Raw genomic sequence first — 6072 nt, 5'->3', positions numbered from 1 at the left:
AAAAATGCAAGGTTCTCCACCTTGGGAGGAAAAATCTGCACCTACATTGAACACCTTCAAGAGCAAATTGGTGCTTATCTTGCTGGGATCTTATGACCACAGCTGACTTCCTGCCCTTCGGGCCGGGGGCTGGACTCAATGATCTTCCAAGGTCCCTTCCACCCCTAATGTCTAAGAAATCTATGAAATCTGTGAAATCTCCTGGAATCAAGTCTAGTAGGAAAAATTATCCACCATTAGGAATAAATGCCTGTATGTGGCCACAGTAAGAGATGGTCTTTTCCTCAAAGAGCTTATAATTTAAATAAATGGAGTAAATAAAGTATGAAAGGGAAGGGGAAAACAATTCACTGAATCCATACCTAGGTCTCACTCTTGAACTAAGATCAGTACAACCAGGACAAAACATTCAGTTTAACACAGTCCTATGCTGTATTTCTGGATATTTCTGTGTGTCTTTTTACTGTTGTCTATAAAATGAGATGATAATCTCAGTCCCCCTCAGAGTCACCAAACTGTCTACATTGCTACAGTGATACTACCTAGGAACACAGGATAGAAAGGAAGGAATGAAGTTAACCACATCATATAATCCCTTTCATTAATTGATTAAGCCCCATCTTAAAAGCACAAAGGTTTTACATCCCCAGTACTTTTTTTGGAAAACTTTCTGAATTTCACTACTCTATACTTACAAACCTCTCCCTAATTTCCAGCCTGAGTGTAGTCTTGGAAAAATTTGTACCCATTTTTTCTTGCACTGACATTGTCCTTCAGCTTAAATAGCTCTTATGACATCCTGGTACATACCCAATGGGTTTATGAATAAGTACCATAACCCCTTTCAACCTTTATTTTTTACAAGTCAAGTTCTTTTAGACCATGTTGTGAAAAAAACAAAAGAAGAAAGATACTTACTGACAGCCACAGAGAGCCAGCGAAGGCGAAACAAGTGCCCCAGGAGCCACAGTTCCCGAACAGCTGCTCTGTGAGTCTAGAGTGGCCCTGGGAAGCTAGAAGAGAGGCGTGTGAGAAGCATGGTGAGCTATGGAAGGGGGAACAGAGTCCTGAGCCCAGAGCAGGATGTCTCCAGTGGCATTGAGCCAGTGGACAGCTGCCGATTAAGCTCAGAAGAGCTTAATTAGGCCAGGAGACACTGGCCAGATAGATGCTGCAGTGCAGATACGCCATAGAGGTGAAATGGCTATTATTAATCAGTGAGGGAGTGATGCCACGAAAGGGCCAGCCAGAAGAAAAGTGGCTGAACCCCGACTGCTAGGGTAGTACTTTGTTTTTTTATTACTTTTATTTTCTTTTGATTGGTAGCTGTGTTGCCTGCTGTGTCCTCATCTCTATGGGCCAGCAGAGTGTTGCATCAGGTGGGCAGAACCCCAACCTGAACTATTTGAAGGGAAAAATTCCCCCAAACACATTAATATCGCCTGGGCAGGCGACAGGCTTCTGTTCTTTTTGTTTCCTTAGATTATTTTGCTTTCTCATTACTATTAGAAGGCTTTACTACCAGGGAAAGAGAACATACAAAAGAACTCTCCCCACCAACCATGAGACTTACCTGAGACTAAAGAAGTCAGTAGTTCATGCCAATTTAGTCTAGATGCACACAAACCTGTGAAAGAAAAGAAAAGACACCAGTTAAAATCAAGATTAAAAAAATGGTGGCATAACATCTGGGTGACGCTAGACCAGGGTGTGGGGAGGTTGGAGCCCCAGAATAAACAGACTCTGAACATGACCCTGAGGCTGTGTGCTGAGACTGTTTCATAGTTGGTAGCTGGTAGAGTCAGAAGGGACCTGAGTAGATCATCAAGACTGATCCCCGACTGCTCCAAGCCTATTTCCTACTTTCTGCTACATCCAAATGGACACAAATGGACAGTGCTTGTTTGATTAGCAGCAGTCCTGGAGAACCTGTTAGCTCTTCTCCTTACTTGTTCCAATTCAGGTTCTTGAACAGAATTGTTCACAGCATTACAGACCCAATAGAAAAGCTAAGGACTGAATGGGTGTGGAAACCTGTAGGACTAAAGGAACTAATGTTTTGATGCAATAAAAAATGTTCCTCCTGCTATAACTATAGATAAAGGGAGGATTTAGAGCTTGAGGAAAGCAAAATGATCCCCAGTACAAAAATTAACAAAAAGAAATTTGAACAAGAAATAAGAAGACAAAAACTCAAGCAAAATGACCAGACTCATGTTCTGGGTCAGGGGTTTATATGTAGAAAGTGGACAGTCAGCCAACCGCAGCTGGCCACCCCAGTGACAAGGAGTGAGTGGTGGGTTAGGGCCTATTGGAGGCTTCACACTAGCTTTGATGAGACTGGGTGACTTCATGGAGCAGCAGACTGAGATAAACAGCTGTGCGTTGGGCTATGATTCCAGTTTCAAGTCTGCAGTTGCTCACTCAGAAAGAAGAAGTGAAGTATGGACCACAGTTTCCATCAGTGTAGAACCTCCACATCTATACTGGAGAATATATAAGCAGAGGGAGGTAGGGTAGATTTTCACCTTATAGACTAACTAAATCAGCGCTGTACAGCATTGACTTTTGTCAGCCTGAGCCAACTTCATCAAATGCTGAAGAATATATAGTATATGTACAACTTTGGTTCCTCCTCAAATAACATCTGATGAAGTAGGTTGTTGCCTACATGAGATTATGTTCTTGCACCACCTAAGATGCTGCATTGCCTTATCTTCTGCCCCATTACCAATGCCATTTCCTTTGACTGTACTGGCAGTTATTTTGTGATCTTATCCAAATATTGACTTGGTTAAATCCTTTGTTTGTCTGTGAGGCTCACAGGATTGCTTACAAGGTAGGGTAGGCTGCAGGAATTATTATGAGTTTAATTATTAATTCTGAAGTTTGAACTGAAGTACTTTGTTGTTTTCCTAAACTCAAGGGGAGTTTTCTTTTCAAGACTACATTAATAGAATCAGGTCTCAGCTGGGCTTCTTGTCCAGTACAAATTAAGAGTGAAAAAGTGAGGGTAGAAAGATAAGAAAAATTCTATCCAGAGTAATACTAACAAACTTTCTCATCTTAAACTGGTGTAAGGTCTCTGCTGAATTGATCCTACTCCTTCCACAACTAAATTATTCTTTATTAATTCCAATGTTAAAATGGATGAATTTATTTCTACTATTACTACAGTTATTATTCATAATTAATTTTGCAATATTAGTTTTATAGGGAATACAGTAATACTATTCTTTTTCCATTTAATACACAGTTTTAAGAGTCATCAAATACAATCATTTAGAGTTTTTCATTATTCAGGACTAGACTCAAATGGAGCAAGAATGCATTTTCTCCTCAAGACCATATTTAAAACTCATGTATAATTCAAAGCACATTTGTACCCTAGCCAGACAAGGGAACAATTTTTCTTAAATAGGATTTTGTTTATCTTGTATCATACAAAAAATTGTAGGCCCAGGTTATACATAAAAAGTCACAGACTTAACAGAAATCAACCATGTGAAGAATTTGTTTTCCCTTGACAGGACCCTTAAAATCAGAGTTCACTGATTAATTTTCATGTTTTATGAATTATTCATAATTTAATCATTAAAAACCAAATACAGACAATACTGAATCTAGACCAATATTACAGAACCCATTAACTGATTTTGCAATGCAATTCAATTCTAACCTAGATGGTCTGAAGTAACAGATAAAGCAGTTTCCTTGTTTTTATCTGAGTTCCTTATTCTAAAACACATTTGCATCATCAACATAAATAGAAAAACTTGTTATATTGGTTTCTTACAATAACCTAAGGTACATTTTAAATTTCATGTTTCTGACTTCAGTGGACACCTATGTTTCTCTCCTCTTTCCAAAAGACAAATGGAGTACCTTAATGGATTATAAGATAACATTTATGATGCAATTCTATTTTTGCATCTTTTTCATTTTCTTTATTTCCTTTTCACTATTTTTCTCTCTTGTTTTTAGAAAAACAGTTGTTATTTGGACAGGAAGAGGTGGCTGGGATAAATATATACTTAACACTTATAGATTCAAGTAAAGTAATAGGAGCTCTGATGATAGAACTAAGACATTATGGAGAACATGGTATTTGTAAAGTGGAATATAACTCAAATATCTTCCAGAATTGTATTCTCAATGCAGTGCAGAGGTATTTACAGTAGCTATGCAACTTTCTGGAGTAGCATTGTGAATTCTGTTGTTAACCCTCATTTTATTTTATTGAGATTTAAGGAGCCAGTTCACCAATGTATACACCTGCACTTCATATTTATGCAGTAGCTCATATATAATTAACCTCAAAAACCAATTTAGGGCTATTAATTAAGCCTCAAAACACCATAATTGTTTCAGCTGGTGATGATAGTATCCTTATAAGGCTGGTTCATGTGAGAGAATACTTTTCTGCAGATAACTAAATGTGGTGACTGGAGTTGAGCATTCCAAGGGTAATGGTTTCAGTTATAATAAAGGTGATCTAATGCTGTTTTCAGAATTCCACAGGGATATGCACAGGTAACTCCAGACTACTCTAAATAGATTTTCCATCAAAATGTATAAAGTATGGATTACGTGGGGGAATGTCCTCTCTTAATAACTTCTGGGAAATCAATAGATATGGTTATCATAACCTAACAATATATATGTGGCCTGTTACAATTTAAGAATGGCTATTGTGGAAATGTTAGTTAATACATAGATCAGTTCAAAACTCAGCATCATCACTCTTTCTTCTTTTCCCATCTTGGGGAGAGTTATGGGATAGCTTTTCAGTTGGTATAAATTGTTATAGTTTCATTGACTTTAATAAAGATCTGTGAGAATTTGCACCATTAAATATCTTTCCCTATAACCTTAGGGAAAACATTAATTGAAGTCAAAACTCCTTTACTCCTTGTAACAGGGAACCCATATCCTGTTAATTGAGTGCAACAGAGGGAGGGGCGAGAGAAGATCCTTTTCCAGAGCCAAACTTTTGGTACTCACAGAATAAAGAACAGACAGCTCAAAACAGACTCCAGCCTGGAGGTCAGGAGGAGCTTAGGAGACAGGAAAAGCTGTAAAGCAGGGGAAGTCAGGCAGCTAATTAGGCTAAGTAGAGTGTCACAGGGAGGATACAGGGGACAGACCCTGAGGGGCCAAGGCGGGGCCCTGGGGGCCAGAACATAACAGGGAAGGCAAGAAGAAAGAGAAAATCCCTTACCTGCAGCTGGCGCCATGGCGAAACTGGAAGTGGCGGCAGAACCCCCGCGGTTTTTTTTTAAACTGCAGCCAGCTGTGGAGAGGAGCGGGAGGAGCCAGCACAGGAGGATAAGAAGCGTTGCGATCAAAGAAGCAAAGAGAAGAAGGCCGGAAGGAGTGGCAATAAGGAAGGTATCCCTGGAACCCCAGTTAGGGGTAAGAGGAGTCAGGACTGCTTCTCACAGGGCAGAAGTCTGCCTCAAAGCCCATCGTAGGGAAGATGCCAGCAACAGCACAGAGGGGGAGGAGGCAGATGCATTTCACTCAGATGGAGGATTCAAGGGAGAGGATCCAAGGAATCAGGAGAGAGAAGGTGGCAACAGAAATTGCCCCCAAGGAAGAAGGGAGAGTGACGAAACTCGAGGCGTCAAGTCAGGTGGGATCAGTGTGGGTTTGGAAAGACTCCAGGAGCAAACCCAGGTGGGGAATGGAGAGCCTAAGCAGCAGGAGGGGCTGCAGAAGACAAGCTCCAACTGCATAGAGCTGCCCAGCAGGGAACACAGATTAGGTGGAACTAGAGAGACCACCAAGGGTACAGTTAACACACAGGGGGTCCGCAGTATGGAAGGAAGAATGTGATAACTGCCAGATGTATGCGTACTCATGACAGGGCCAGCTAGAAATTCTTGGGGCTAGGCTAGCCCATTTTTGTGTAGTCAGGAGCTTACTGGTATTAATAGTTTTTCTTCTTTTGTTTCTTTCTGTTTCCCACTTTTGGAGGGGTGGGGAGGCCTGTTGCACAGAGCTCTTGGGTTGGCTCAATCAGAGGAAGGATTTTGTCTTAGGGGTAATTGAGGCAACCGTGCAGACCCA

Source organism: Crocodylus porosus, unplaced genomic scaffold, assembly GCF_001723895.1.
Source record: "Crocodylus porosus isolate Cpor-Errol unplaced genomic scaffold, CroPor_comp1, whole genome shotgun sequence".
Lineage (NCBI taxonomy): Eukaryota > Metazoa > Chordata > Crocodylia > Crocodylidae > Crocodylus > Crocodylus porosus.
The sequence above is the reverse complement of the archived record's forward strand: the minus strand, read 5'-3'. Positions refer to the sequence as shown.